This window comes from Eubalaena glacialis, chromosome 2 (assembly GCF_028564815.1).
Source record: "Eubalaena glacialis isolate mEubGla1 chromosome 2, mEubGla1.1.hap2.+ XY, whole genome shotgun sequence".
Taxonomy (NCBI): domain Eukaryota; kingdom Metazoa; phylum Chordata; class Mammalia; order Artiodactyla; family Balaenidae; genus Eubalaena; species Eubalaena glacialis.
The window spans coordinates 72057311-72072375 of NC_083717.1; the positions used below are offsets into that span (position 1 = coordinate 72057311).

Consider the following 15065-nt stretch of genomic DNA (forward strand, 5'->3'; position numbering starts at 1 on the left):
CCAATAAATGGACAACCTGGAAGAAATGGACAAATTCTTGGAAAAGTACAAGATTGAACCAGGAAGAATTAGAAAATATAAACAGACCAATCACAGGTAATGAAATTGAAACTGTAATTAAAAATCTTCCAACAAACAAAAGTCCAGGACCAGATGGCTTCACAGGCGAATTCTATCAAACATTTAGAGAAGAGTTAACACCTATCCTTCTCAAACTCTTCCAAAAAATTGCAGAGGGAGGAATACTCTCAAACTTGTTCTATGAGGCCACCATCATCCAGATACCAAAACCAGACAAAGATACTACAAAAAAAGAAAATTACAGACCAATATCACTGATGAATATAGATGCAAAAATCCTCAACAAAACTCTAGCAAACAGAATCCAACAACACGTTAAAAGGATCATACACCATGATCAAGTGGGATTTATCCCAGGGATGCAATGATTCTTCAATATATGCAAATCAATCAATGTGATACACCATATTAACAAACTGAAGAAGAAAAACCATATGATCATCTCAATAGATGCAGAATAAGCTTTTGACAAAATTCAACACCCATTTATGATAAAAAGTCTCCAGAAAGTGGGCCTAGAGAGAACCAACCTCAAAATAATAAAAGCCATATATGACAAACCCACAGGAAACATCATTCTCAACGGTGAAAAACTGAAAGCATTTCCTCTAAGATCAGGAACGAGACAAGGATGTCCACTCTCACCACTATTATTCAACATAGTATTGGCAGTCCTAGCCATAGCAATCAGAGAAGAAAAAGAAATAAAAGGAATACAAACTGGAAAAGAAGAAGTAACACTGTCACTGTTTGCCAATGACATGATACTACACAGAGAAAATCCTAAAGATGCCACCAGAAAACTATTAGAACTAATCAATGAATTTGGTAAGTTTGCAGGATACAAAATTAATGCACAGAAATCTCTTGCATTCCTATACACTAATGATGAAAAATCTGAAAGCGAAATTAAGGAAACACTCCCATTTACCACTGCAACAAAAAGAATAAAATACCTAGGAACAAACCTACCTAAGGAGGCAAAAGACCTCTACTCAGAAAACTATAAAACACTAATGAAAGAAATCAAAGATAACATAAACAGATGGAGAGATATACCATGCTCCTGGATTGGAAGAATCAATATTGTGAAAATGACTGTACTACCCAAAGCAATCTGAAGATTCAATGCAATCCCTATCAATTTACCAATGGCATTTTTCACAGACCAGAGCAAGAAATTTTACAATTTGTATGGAAACACAAAAGATGCCGAATAGCCAAAGTAATCTTGAGAAAGAAAAACGGAGCTGGAGGAATCAGGCTCCCTGACTTCAGACTATACTGCAAAGCTACAGTAATCAAGACAGTATGGTACTGGCACAAAAAAAGAAATATAGATCAATGGAACAGGATAGAAAGCCCAGAGATAAACCCACACACATATGTTCACCTTATCTTTGATAAAGGAGGCAAGAATATACAATGGAGAAAAGACAGCCTCTTCGATAAGTGGTGCTGGGAAACATGCATAGATACATGTAAAAGAATGAAATTAGAACATACCCTAACACCACACACAAAAATAAAGTCAAAATGGATTAAAGACCTAAATGTAAGGCCAGACACTATAAAACTCTTAGAGGAAAACATAGGCAGAACACTCTATGACATAAATCACAGCAAGATCCTTTTTGACCCACCCCCTAGAGAAATGGAAATAAAAACAAAAATAAACAAATGGGACTTAAAGAAACTTAAAAGCTTTTGCACAGCAAAGGAAAACATAAACAAGATGAAAAGACAACCCTCAAAATGGGAGAAAATATTTGCAAATGAAGCAACTGACAAAGGATTAATCTTGCAAATGTACAATCAGTTCATGCAGCTCAATATCAAAAAAACAAACAACCCAATCCAGAAATGGGCAGAAGACCTAAATAGACATTTCTCCAATGAAGATATACAGATTGCCAACAAACACATGAAAGGATGCTCAACATCACTAATCATTAGAGAAATGCAAATCAAAACTACAATGAGGTATCACCTGACACCACTCAGAATGGCCATCATCAAAAAGTCTACAAACAATAAATGCTGGAGAGGGTGTGGAGAAAAGGGAACACTCTTGCACTGTTGGTGGGAATGTAAATTGATACAGCTACTATGGAGAACAGTATGAAGGTTTCTTAAAAAACTAAAAATAGAACTTCCATATGACCCAGCAATCCCACTACTGGGCATATACCATGAGAAAACCATAATTCAAAAAGAGTCATGTACCACAATGTTCATTGCAGCTCTATTTACAATAGCCAGGACATGGAAGCAACCTAAGTGTCCATTGACAGATGAACGGATAAAGAAGATGTGGCACATATATACAATAGAATATTACTTAGCCATAAAAACAAACGAAATTGAGTTATTTGTAGTGAGGTGGATGGACCTAGAGTCTGTCATACAGAGTGAAATAAGTCAGAAAGAGAAAAACAAATCCCATATGCTAACACATATATATGGAATCTCAAAAAAAAAAAAAAAAAAGGTGGCAGGACAGGAATAAAGATGCAGATGTAGAGAATGGACTTGAGGACACGAGGAGGGGGAACAGTAAGCTGGGACGAAGTGAGAGAGTGGCATGGACATATATACACTACCAAATGTAAAATAGATAGCTGGTGGGAAGCAGCCACATAGCACAGGGAGATCAGCTTGTGCTTTGTGACCACCTAGAGGGGTGGGATAGGGAGGGTGGGAGGGATATGCAAGAGGGAGGAGATATGGGGATATGTGTATATGTATAGCTGATCCACTTTGTTATAAAGCAGAAACTAACACACCATTGTAAAGCATTTATACTCCAATAAAGCTGTTAAAAAAAATCTAGAAACAATAAATGCTGGAGATGGTGTGGAGAAAAGGGAACCCTCCTGCACTTTTGGTGGGAACGTAAATTGATACAGCCTCTATGGAGAACAGTACCGAGGTTCCTTAAAAATCTAAAAATGAACTACCATATGACCCAGCAATTCCACTACTGGGCATATACCCTGAGAAAACCATAATTCAGAAAGATACATGTTCCACAGTGTTCATTGCAGCACTATTTACAATAGCCAGGACATGGAAGCAACCTAAGTGTCCATCGACAGATGAATGGATAAAGAAGATGTGGCACATATATACAATAGGATATTACTCAGCCATTAAAAGGAACAAAATTGAGTTATTTGTAGTGAGGTGAATGGACCTGAAGTCTGTCATACAGAGTGAAGTAAGTCAGAAAGAGAAAAACAAATACCATATGCTAACTCATATATATGGAATTACATAAACAATAATAAAAAATAAATATAAATATAAAAAAGTGGTACTGATGAATCTAGGGGCAGGACAGGAGTAAAGACTCAGATGTGGAGAACGGACTTGAGGGCACGGGGCGGGAAGGGGAAGCTGGGCTGAAGTGAGAGAGTAACGTTGACATATATACACCACCAAATGTAAAATGGATGGCTAGTGGGAAGCTACTGCATAGCACAAGGAGGCCAGCTCGATGCTTTGTGATGTCCTAGAGGGATGGGATAGGGCGGGTGGGAGGGAGGCGCAAGAGGGAGGGCATACGGGGATATATGTATACATATAGCTGATTCACTTTGTTGTACAACAGAAACTAACACAACCTTGTAAAGCATTTATACTCCAATAAAGATGTGGAAAAAAAAAGTGTGTTGTTTCAAGCCACTAAATTTGTGGTAATTTGTTATAGCAGCAATAGGAAATGAATATAATATGATAAAACTGAAATGAATACTATATGATAAAAATTAATTTTCTAAAGTGTCAGCTATTACAAGAGTGTTACCAAATACAGTGGAATAATTATATATTTTCTTTACACTTATGCCCATGACATTTTCCCTTTGAATAAGGAAGAGCTTTGATTTTTAGCATTGGCTTTGGAGGAGGCAGATCTGAGTTTGCATCTCAGCCCCTCAGCTGTGTGACCTTGGGCAAGTTTGTAAAAAAAACTTCTCTGATCTCCTAATCTACATATATGTGGACCATGAAATATGATCATTTTCAGCTGCAGTGGGCCCCAAGAAGGTAGACTGCTTTTTTTTTTCTTAAATAATTTTTTTGAAATTTTAAAAATAATGTAACATTACAAACAGTATAGAAAGTGTAGGGGAAAACTCCCATAATTCCTTCACCCTAACACAATAATTCTTTTGTGCATTTCCTTCCAGTCTTTTTTTCATATACCCATTTTGTTAGTCAAGATTCTTGGTTGGAAGTAACCAAAACCCAACTCAAAGTAGCTTAGGTTAAAAAAAAAAGGAAATTTGTTGGTTCAGTAACTGGGAAGGGTACTGGCTATTGGAATAGCTAGATTCATGTGTTCAAGTGATGTTGTTAGGGTCCTGTGTATCTCCATGCCCTTGCTCTGCTTTCTTCTGTGTGGCTTCAATATCCAGGGAGCTCTCTTTATGTTGTGGGAAGAATGGCCAACAGCATGGTGACGCTTCTGTGGTCCTTAACAGCTCTTGATCGGAGAGGAAGACAAAGTATCCATGTACCAAATGTCATGCTGAGACTCTGATTGGCCTTCCATGGGCCATATGCATTTCCCCTGGACAAACCATTGTGGGTAGGGGAAAGGGGTATCATGATTGTCTGGGCTGGTGTCACTTGCCCACTCCTACAGGAAGGGATTGGAAGAAACAGTGTGATTGCTATACAACCAGAGGGAGGGGCAGTTCCTTTAACAAACATGAGGTGTTGGGCATGCAAAATCAGGAACCATCCTCTATCCATACTTTATATCATGAGTAATTTGTACATCATTTCATAGTCTTCATAATGATCATTTAAATAGATTTAGGATTTCAGCATACTATGGTTTGCCTAACCCTTGTCAAATACTGTTGGCTACTTAGATTGCTATTAAAATTCCTCATTATAAATAATGCCGAAATGAACATTTTTTGGTGCAAATAGTGTTCTCTATAGGTTAGATTATTTCTGTAAGACAGATTCCCAGAAGAGGGGTTGCTGGGTTAAAGGTGAGAACAACTCATTTTGGCAAATTGTTTTCCAGGAGGGCTGCACAAATGTACAGGGAGCAGTGCAGCTGCTGAGCCTGAGAGGTAGAATTGTGCTCAGTCTCAGGCCTTGCAAACTGAGGTGGGTTAAAAGGTCTCCACAAACCGCTGTGCATTGAGGTCATGGCCAAAGCAACAAACAGGAAATATACTTACCCTGCCTCAAACTGAGATGAAATGCAAACTCACTTCTAGTTAGGGAGATGTGTATTAGAACAGTGAGATACCGTCTTTCATCCATTTGATTGGTAAAACTTGAAAACACTGATCACATGCAGTGCTTGTTAGATTGGGGAACGAGGCACCCTCATAATCAGCTGATAGAAATGGGAATTATTACGACATTTTGGGAAAATAATCTAGCAATATGGATTAAAATTGATCTGAGAACACCTTCATTGCATCACATAATTACCATTTCTTTTGTGGGGGGAACGTTTTTAAAAATTGAAATATAGTTTATTTACAATGTGTTAGTTTCTAGTGTGCAGCAAAGTGATTCAGTTATATATGTATATTATGTATACATGTATATATATACATATATATATTCTTTTTCTTTTTTTTTTTTTGGCTGCGCTGGGTCTTTGTTGCTGTGCTTGGGCTTTTCTCTAGTTGCAGAGAGCGGGGGCTACTCTTCGTTGCGGTGTGTGGGATTCTCATTGCGGTGGCTTCTCTTGTTGCGGAGCACGGGCTCTAGGTGCATGGGCTCCAGTAGTTGTGGCACTTGGGCTCAGTAGTCGTGGCTCACGGGCTCTAGAGCGCAGGCTCAGTAGTTGTGGCACACGGGCTTAGTTGCTCCGTGGCATGTGGGATCTTCCCAGACCAGGGCTCGAACCCATGTCCCCTGCATTGGCAGGCGGATTCTTAACTACTGCACCACCAAAGCCCCAATATTCTTTTTCATTGTGGTTTATCACAGGATATTGAATATAGTTCCCTGTGCTATACAGTAGGACCTTGTTGTTTATCTATTTTATAAAAAGTAGTTTGTATCTGTTAATCCCAAACTCCTAATTTATCACTCCCCTACATAATTTCCCCTTTGATAACTGTAAGTTTGTTTTCTGTCTGTAAGTCTGTTTCTGTTTCATAAATAAGTTCATTTGTGTCATGTTTTAGATTCCATATAGAAGTAATATCATATGGTATTTGTCTTTCTCTTTCTGACTTACTTCACTTAGTATGATAATCTCTTGGTCCATCCATGTTGCTGCAAATGGCATTATTTCATTCTTTTTTATGGCTGAGTACTATTCCATTGTATATATGTACCACATCTTCTTTATCCATTCATCCGTCAATGGACATTTAGGTTGTTTCGGTATCTTGGCTATTGTGAATAGTGCAGCTATGAATATAGGGGTGCATGTATCTTTTTGAATTATAGTTTTGTCTGGATATATGCCCAGGAGTGGGACTGCTGGATCATATGGTAACTCTAGTTTTACTTTTCTAAGGAACCTTCATACTGTTCTCCATAGTGGCTCCACCAATTTACATTCCCACCAACAGTGTAGGAAGGTTCCTTTTTCTCCACATTCTCTCCTGCATTTGTTATTTGCAGGCTTTTTAATGATGGCCATTCTGACCAATGTGAGGTGGTACTTTATTGTAGTTTTGATTTACATTTCTCTAATAATTAGCGATGTTGAGCATGTTTTCATGTGCCTGTTGGCCATCTGTATGTCTTCTTTGGAGAAATGTCTATTTAGGTCTTCTGCCCATTTTTTGATTTTTGTTGTTGTTGTTATCAAGTATATGAGCTGTTTGTATATTTTGGAAATTAAGCCCTTGTTGGTCGCATCATTTGCAAATATCTTCTCCTAATCTTTTAGTTTTGTTTATGGTTTCCTTTGCTGTACAAAAGCTTAAGTTTGATTAGGTCCCATTTGTTTATGTTTTTAAAATTTCTATTGCCTTGGGAGACTGACATAAGAAAACACTGGTACAATTTATGTCAGAGAATATTTTGCCTGTGTTCTCTTCTAGGAGTTTTATGGTATCATGTCTTATATTTAAGTCTTTAAGCCATTTTGAGTTTATTTTTGTTTATGGTGTGAGGGTGTGTTCTAACTTCATTGATTTACATGTGGCCGTACAGCTTTCCCAACACCGCTTGCTGGAGAGACTGTCTTTTCTCCATTTTACATTCTTGCCTCCTTTGTTGAAGATTAATTGACAGTAGGTGTGTGGGTTTATTTCTGGGCTCTCTATTCTGTTCCATTGATCCATTAAAATACCATGCTGTTTTAATTACTGTAGCTTTGCAGTATTTCCTGAAGCCTGGAAGCGTTATGCCTCTGCTTTGTTCTTTTTCCTCAGGATTGCTTTGTCAATTCTGCATCCCCAGAATTTATTCATCTTCTAACTGGAAGTTTGTACTCTTTGACAGACATCACCCCTTTCCCCTCACCCTCCCACCCCCATCCCCTGGTAGACAACATTCTATGCTCTGTTTCTGTAAGTTAGGCTTTTTTAGATTATTTCCAATCTAAAATCTAATGTGAAAAAAAAGCACATCCTAATAGTTGAGAATTATGTTTTATTTGGGGCTTTACTGAGGACTATAGCCCAGGAAACAGCCTCTCAGATAGCTCTGAGGAACTGTTCTAAAGAGGTAAGGGAGAAGCCAGGATATATAGGAGTTTTCACTGGAAAAAACGAAAAAGTCAAAAAAACCCAAAAAATAAAACATGTAGTGGAACATTAAAAGATTACTGCCAGTAACAAAAACTGACATCTCAAGTTAAAGATTTTAGTGCTTTTCTTTGTATGGGAAGATGAAAGAGTCTGGACTTATTGAAATTATTCCTTTGATATGCACCTTAACTATCTAGAGCCAGTATCCTGTTTTTCTCCATCCTGAATTCCCCTCAGAGTGCACCAACAGGGGCGAATGCAGCGGCTGATGGCTTTATGGTTGCAACATCCTTTGTTTACTGAAACAGCAGGTGACATTCTTTGTCCACAGTTCCACATAGGAGATCACACAGTATTTGTCTTTCTTTGTCTGATTAATTTCACTTAGTATAACGTCCTCAAGGTCCATCCATGTGTTGCAAATGGCAGGATTTCCTTCTTTCTTATGGCTGAATAATATTGTAGTATATGAGTGTATCAAATCAATACATTGTACACCTTAAACTTACACAATGTTATATGTCAATTATATCTCAATAAAACTGTTTAAAAAATGGATGTGAGAATCCCATTTTTGTGAATCTGTCCTACAAAAAGAAGGTATCAGGTCTGTTTCCTGTTGGCATCAGTTTCTCTTTCTTTACAGGTTATAGCTCCCTGCATGAGCTAGATATATCATTTTCTTTGGCCTTATCTCCAGGAGGTGCCACACCCATCTTTGACTTTAACAGCTAAGCATTTGATATGGACTATGTGGCAGAGGCAGCTAACTATCTCTAGTAGCTATTTTTCCCTTCTTCCTTTTAGTAATAGATCCCACAGAGCCTATGACCACTCAGTTAGAGACCACATAACCCAGCCTCCCTTACAGCTAGGTGTGGTCATGTGAATAAATTTTGGCCAATAGGAGATAAGTGGAAGGTATGTCTGCAAACTCCAGAGGTGAAGCCAGTGGATTTGTTCATCTAGAAATTTTGGCCTTTGAGAGATGCAAATGAATATTTGCTGGCCTCTTGAACTGAGAAGAGATAGAATTGGGAGCCACAGGATGCTGCTTTCTGCCATGGGGACAAGAAACAAGAAGAGGTGGTTTGCAAAGAAAGGAGAACGGAGCAAATGCAAAACAAGAGGCAGGGTGGGGATACTGTGAGGTCTGACAGGTGCTCAGAGCAGGTGTCCCGGTCATGGCTCTCATTCCTCGTGAGCGGGGCCATGCTACTCCTGCCCTTGGGTCCTTTTAATAGAGTCCCCATTTTCCTTCAGCAAATTTGAATGATTTTTCCATTATTTGCAAAAAAAGGGGATTCATAAAGATATGGAATAACCAGATAACCCTTTCTTTTGTATATAGTAGCAAAGAAGTTATGGCAGGAAAATTTATTGAGTTGTTGTATTTTGCTTTGGCTGTTGTGGAAGAATTAGAAAGAATAACAGCCATTTGTTTGTTTATTCTTGGGACTTTCCCTCCCTCTTCTAAGCAGGTAGACAGGCTTTGGGTTTCCTGCCTCAGAGGAAGTTTGAGCTATGGGGTTGCAAGAAGAAGTTACCTAAGACAGCCTGCTGTCCTAGGTTTGAAGACATCTATATTTTGTTTTGTTTTAAATATTTATTTATTTATTTGGTTGTGCTGGGTCTTAGTTGCAGCAGGTGGGCTCCTTAGTTGTGGCTTGCAGGCTCCTTAGTTGTGGCATGTGAACTCTTAGTTGCAGCATGCATGTGGGATCTAGTTCCCTGACCAGGGTGAACCCCGGCCCCCTGCATTGGGAACACAGAGTCTTATCCACTGCGCCACCAGGGAAGTCCCTGTCCTAGGTTTGGTTTCCAAAAGTCTGAGTTCCTTGGAGGGGATTCTAGAAGAAGGGAGAGAGGCTAAGTATTCTAGTGTGGGATAGCTGGAAGCAGAGAGAGAGAAGGGAGGGTCCTTGATATCTCAAGGAGAAGGATGAAAGTCTGTATATTCTGTGACTTTTGGCAACCTGTACCCTAATCTGACCCAGGGAGATTCCAGGACCTCAGAGGGGACTGCAAGCCTGCTGCATACAAAGAGATGGGATTTGGCTTTCCAGGCCTGACTGTCACTTCCTGACAATAAAACTTTATTTATAAAAACATGGAAAGTTTGACAGATTTGGCCTATAGGCCATAGTTTGGTAATTCTTGGATTAGAACATCATCATTTAGCAACCCTCAGTGAATTAGTAGATATGGACATTAGGAATCAGTAGATGTTAAGATCTTAAAAAGGCATCGTGTGCTTCCTGTGGTCTTGCCAAGGGGACCAAACTTGAGTCTAATCCAGTCTCTGGATGCAGCTACATATTTGCAGGAAATTTAAGGGACAGAGAAACATGTCGAACTGCACCAAGAATATGCAATCAGTAAAATCTAGACTGGGCAGTTGTACAAGTCAAAAGCATTCTTCAACAGATTGGGTAAAGTAAAGGGATAGAGGGAGAGATATGGGTTGAAAGAGATTGGGAATGTATTAACTTGGAGAATGGGCAAGACTAAAGTCCAGGTTAGGGATGTACATTTGGGTGATATTATAAAAATCAGGATCTGGGGAGGGTTGTGATTGGGAAGGGGACCATGGATGGGGCTTCTGGAGTAGATGGCAAGACTCTCTTTCTTGATCTGATGGTGGTGACATGAATGTTCACCTTTGTTTGTGCTTTGCATTTTTGGGTTTCATTTGTTTGTTTTTGTTTTTTAATTTGGTGTTTTATTTTGCAGTTTTTGTTTGTTTGTTTTGTTTTAAACAGTTCTAAGGACAACATATAAGTCTGGAGCTGCTAGGTGCCATGATTCTTTCTGTGTGCAGAGAGCTACTTTGGGAATGAAGCCATCCCAGAAGAATGCAGGGTCTAGAGACAGAATGTGAGACATAAAGTCCAAGATGATCTTGTTTGACTACCTGAATCTAGCCATTTCTGAAGATTGGTATATCCATGAAATTTTCAGTTATATGAACCAATAAAGTACCTTTTTATTTCTACTACTTTGGTTTGTAACCAGGAGTCCATCCACATATCTGTAGATCCTCAAAAGTATCTTGACTACTCCTTGCGGAATATTTCTCAAGAAACTGATGGTTTTGTTGGATTTTTGGTGATTGCTTCGACTGTCTGCAGTAACTCACATTCACTGCCACACACAGGCAAACCTGTTCTTCATTCTCTCCGTGCTCTCGAAAGCTTTATTCCATATTTCATAACGGTGGGGTCCATTGTCATCCACTAAGACACCGTCCATTGTGACCTTGTTTGAGGGTTGGCAGAGCTCACCGAGGGAGGGTATGGGAAGGAATGTTCTGCCAAGGGAGGATAAAGATCCTGTCACCTGGAAGAGCTGGCACATTCGATGGGTTGGTCTGAAGTAAGGGGCAGTCATGTGTTTCAGGGATCTTTCATTTATTCATTCATTATGTATTTATTGATTTCCAGACACTGCACATGACAGCCCCAGGCTCAGCTTTCAGGGAACTCACAGCTGGGGTGTGGGGTGGGATGAAGAGCTATGCGGTACAACCTGGGGAGCTCTCAGAGGCCTACTTGTCTCTGGTCTGACCCAACCCCCTCTTCATGGTTCTGAAATTTCTGTCATTCGATGTATTTCTTGATATTGGTGCGATACTCCCAGGAAGTCCAATTTAGAATGCAAATGTGTTAACCAGAGGGGTGAGCACACTTGAGGACACAATATCTATATGGTAAAGAGTAGGAGAAGACAACACAATACATTTTGAGAAGAGAGTCTTTGGGAAGAGCTTGCAGCCTGGAGTCTGGAGCCCAGGTGTTGTCAAAGGTAAGCAAGAGGGATGGCCATGGGAGAAAGGGTAGAGGAAAGAGAAGTTGAGAAGTGCCTATTATTTCACCAGTTTTCTCAGGTTTCGGTAGTACCCATGCCTTGAGTATCTCTCCCCGGTAAGGAAGTGGGACTTTCTATTTTGTATTCTCGACTTTGAAGTCAGACAGAACTGTGTTTGAATTCCAGCCTTGCTACTTACTAGCTGGTGACCTGTACCAGGTCACTTCGAAACTCTCAGCCTCAGTTTTCTTATCTGTATAATGCAGAGAAAGTATTCACCTTACTGGATGGCAGTGGAAGTAAAAGATATTAATGTATCTAAAGAGCTCAGCAGAGGGCCCAAGCACATTGGTTTTTCTCAGTGAATGTTATTTCCTTCCCTTGGTTGAATAATCCCAGTCATTTGATAGCATTCAGGTCAGAGAGAAGAGCAACTTCAAATGGCTCTTTAAATCAGCTATACAGATGAAACTTTGGGGGGTAGTTTTATCCTTTTAAAAAGAAAGAAAGGGAAACTTAGCCCAATCTCATTCAGTCGGCATTCTGCAACCACATTTCTCAATATCCTACTTTCTAGTATTTTGTAGTATTTCTCTTCCTGGCCTATTTTAGCCCCTATTAAGTCAAGCCTAACTAACCCCCTCTATGTCAGAGACAAGGGGTCATAGAGTTCTTCCCTTCCATTTGTTTTTGTTTTCTCAAAGTATCAGCTTTTGGTGCCCAAGGCAATCAGGAAATGAGGGGAGTTTCCTTTTCTGGGAAACAGATAATTAAAAATAACGATGTATTGAGTGCTGGCTGTGCGCCAGGCAAATGGGCTCTGCATCTTATGTGGTTTCTTTAATCTTTACAATAATCCTGTGAGTGGGGATTACTATCGCAGATTTATATAGAGCCCTGTAGGGTTGATTTGAAGATTAAATGAAATAGTGTTTGAAATGTGCTTAGAACATCTAGATTCAATAGATGTTAGCTGTCATTATACTATTATTTTTCAGTGAAGAAATTCAGGCTCAGTTGGGTTAAGATAACCACCTAAAGTCACCCAGCTAGAAGGCTGAAGAAGGATTCCAGGTCTTGCTGTGCAATGTCAATGTGAGAGACCCCCTATGTTTTACATCTTGATTGAAATGACAAAACACTAATCACTTTGAACAATGACAAAAGTTTCAACCCAGTTTTAACCTGATAATCCAGTGAATGTTCACCATAATTTTGGGCCAAAACATTTCCTCCCCTTCCTGATCACCTGATCTGCCCCTTGTACAGATGCCAACTTCAGTCCTTCCAACTCCCAGAGCACAGCCTTACAAGACTCAACTGCTTTTCCAGACCCATCTCCCACTTCTTCTCAAACCATCAGCGAATACAATGGTGCACATTTATGGTGTGCCCTGCCCTTCCTCTTGGGCCCCTGGGATTGTTCTAGGGATGAGCACTGATCCCAGCCTGGCCAATTAGCACTTTTTTTCCCCTTAATTTCAAGCTTGAATGAAGAGTGGTAGTCCCTTTCTAATGGTGGAAATAGTAAGATGTAAAACTTGGGGGTGCTGTATTTCCTAATATCTGAAGAAAGCCAGTCTTGAAAGAAACTGAAGCCAATGCAACAAGGGAAGCAAAGACGAAGCAAGAGAATTCTGGTGGTGCTGAAGTTCCTGGTTCTACAAGTTCCTGAAGCCTCTGTTTACTGCCCCCACCACTTTACGTTGACTGTTCAACAATTTTTTGGATTCCTTAAGCTAATTCTTCTCCTTTACTTTGCCAGGCAAGTTCAGGTGGGAAGTTTCTGTCACTTGCAACCAGGAGTTCTGGATAACATAAATGCCACATGGCTACAACTAAACTGGACTGCCTGCTCATTCTGAGCACACTTTTGCTTATGTTGTTCTTTGTGCCTAGAATGTTCCCCATTCCCACATGTCCAAAAGTAACCACTCAGTCTTCAAGGCCCCATTTCTCATGAACTTTCCCTGGTCCAACATGTTGCAATTCAACTATCCCTCTTCTAAGCTCCCCAGTCCTTTAAAAAGGGGAAAAAAGTTCTTTTCGATACAGAGAAGATTAGCATGGCCCCTGTGGAAGGATGACACGCACATTTGTGAAGTGTTCCATATTTTTCGAATCTGTCTCAAGAGAATTATAATGTGTCTACGTTCTTTCGGCCCAGAGCCAATTAAATAAATTCTAACATTCCTTTAAAAAAAAAAAAGTTCTTTTATGGTACTTAGAACTTTCTAACTTGTGTTACAATTATTTGTATATACACCTCCTCTACTAGTTTCTTTCCAGAACAAAGATTTGCCTTGTTCATCTTGTTCCCACTGTGCTACCACAGTATCTGGCATGGATAGCACTACATACATGTTAGTTCCCTTCTTCTTCCCTCCTCCTCACTGGAGGCACACTTTTCCCCCTACAGTTTCGTTTTCTTTCCTCAGCATCAATGTTCCATTCCTTGCTGCTGAGTGAGAAAATGTTCATCTGTGTGTGCCTCAGGCAGTTGTGTTTTGATGAAACAACACTCACAAACTGTTGTAAAAATAAGCTAATTTACCTAAAAATGGTAATTGCATTGCAGCCTTAAGGAACTACAAGGGAAATGAATACTGGTGAGATAGTGGGTTGTCCTGGTATGTGTGATATTTCATTTAGAATATGGATTTCAAGTGCTAACTCTATAAGGTTTGCATTCAGCAAGAACGGACTGCATTTCCAAAAGAACTATCTGTCAATCTTGTGGTCCTATTTTTAGTATCCCTGCTTCCTTTCAAACCTCTTTGGCAGATCAATTATTTGTTAGGGAGAAAAGAGGTACCAAGTGTGTTCTCATATGTAGATACCCTTAAAAATTCTAGGCAACTTTTGTGGCCTGGAGGTTGGTGTTTTGAGAATACATTATTACCAGAATATGTAACTTTTTCTATTTAGCTGTCAGCTCCCCTCTCAAATTCTACCACCTGGGTGAAGTTCTCTCTGTCTAGAAATCTTTTCTCTTTTCTGAGTTCTGAGAATATTTATTTTCTGCACCATCTTTTAGCTCCTATCATACTGCTTTTTATTGATGGCTGGTTTTGTTTGTTTTGTGCAAGTCTTTGTCTTCCAGAATAATTTTAATTGGTCCTTGGGCTTGGTCAGTTTCAAATTTTACCCATACTCAGAGAAAACTGCAATAGTTACACTCTGTTTAAAGGATGATGTATTCCAGAGGACCTACTAAAATACCTATCATACATCTATAAATATCAAGTTACAATAAACATCTTGCCCTTCCTTTGTATCCTCCTTCTCTGGTGGAGCAGTAGGGTAAACACGTTTCAGAAGTTGGGTGCCTAACTTTACAATTTTGCTCATTCAACCAACAGAAAAATACAGGGCAATGGAATCCACATTGTTGGTTATTTAGCTATCTTTTCATGGACATTTATCCCCACCTTCAGTTTTCAGGACCCGAGAGGGCACGGACCTACTTTGTACAGCCTACAGTTC

At 39.5% G+C, this 15065-nt stretch overlaps 1 pseudogene; it reads left to right on the forward strand.

The window, feature by feature from the left end:
• The first annotated feature begins 13597 nt into the window (after nt 1-13597).
• LOC133086100 (U6 spliceosomal RNA) lies at nt 13598-13697 on the forward strand (annotated as a pseudogene).
• Nucleotides 13698-15065: the final 1368 nt, after the last annotated feature.